Here is a 1,556-nt window from a genome sequence, read left to right on the forward strand (position 1 = left end):
CCCTTGGATGCAAAAAAAAACCAAATAAGAAATAAGAAATTAGAGACAAAATCCGTAAGTTAGGCCTTCAGTAGACTCATCAGATGTATCACAACTTGCGTTAACTAATCCACATTCCCACAGTTGATTGCTCTAATCAGAACATATCTCCAGATTCTCATTGCCTAGGAAACAAGAAGCATTTTATAGGAAAACCTTCTTTTTTTGTTAGTGTATAAGTTTACAGTTTGATCAAGTCTAAAGTACTACATCGTGTCATAATCCTAGTTTTTGTTTTTGGGTTCTCCAACAGGGTCACGAAGAACTTGCTGATTTCGAAAACTCCAACAACAACGCAGACTTTCTTTCCTATGTTTAACTCAAACTTAATAAATTAAGTAAATGTCAAAATTTATTGGGTGAACTAATTCTCACCATCACAAATTTCTTCCAGGTTGATTTCAGAATTCCCCATTCGTTTATGTGGGTGGAGTAACAAGGTTTGCATCCCAAGCTGCAATCTGAAGCTCATTAAAAAATATTTGGGAAGTCAAGCAAGGGTCTATATAATATAAGGTATTTGTACAGTTACTTTCAGAGTTGACCAGGACACCATACTTGAAACACTATTCTACCTGTATCTTTTTCGCAGGAGGCAGCTTGATATTAAAAACAAAGTTTTCGTTCCATTTTGGCTCTTTAGTCCTGCCAATAAAGTAGACTGTTAATCACCAAGTTAATTTATACCAGTAACTGAGGATCTGATATTTAACAGTCAATAAAACATATAAATTTCAAAGGCTCCTAACTTTTAGACAAGAAAAAACTAAGCAAAGCTGAGGGCTATGACACTGGTACAAGTTCAAAAGTAAGTTTTGCAGGAAATCATGAAATGATGGGTTTAAGAAGCAAGCTAAATTTGCATAACCTATCTAACTAGAAACTCGGACTGAATAAGACTGCATCTGAACACGTCCACTATGAGCATTGATCAGGCCAGATTGTGTAATGTATCTAGTTAAGTAAGTTCATACATCTATCTAAGCAATGCAATCCTCCAAACAAAAATTCAGTAAAGCAAAAGAGACTTACCCTCATTTGGTTTTGCTTTTAGCAACCTGACCATCCAAGTCCATCACCACATAAGGATCACTCGTTGCCTGAAAGCAAAATCCAAATAATAACAACTTCAGTAGAGGTGAAAAAAGAACAAACAATAGATATGGTACTAAGTTCATTGCTTCAAGAAACATAAAAACACACACCCATGGATCCAAGGCAGGAAAATCAAATCCTCTTTTAAGTTTTATAAACAATTGTCCATCATACACCTCCCTTACAAATGACCTGTGAAACAAGTATAATTCCAGCTCTTACAATATCTAAAAAAAACTCTTAAAAGCAACATAATCTCAAAAACCAAAAGAGAGCTTCACATACTCAGAAAGGTAAATGGTATTTTACAAGCAGCTGCATTAACCTCTCGTTTCCCGATATTTTCCTGAGAGAATCAAACCAAAAAAAAAAATCATAATCAGATTAAATCAACCTCAGAGTAGGAGGAGCAAAGTTTCGCC

The sequence above is a fragment of the Camelina sativa genome, chromosome 12 (genome assembly GCF_000633955.1).
Source record: "Camelina sativa cultivar DH55 chromosome 12, Cs, whole genome shotgun sequence".
NCBI lineage: Eukaryota > Viridiplantae > Streptophyta > Magnoliopsida > Brassicales > Brassicaceae > Camelina > Camelina sativa.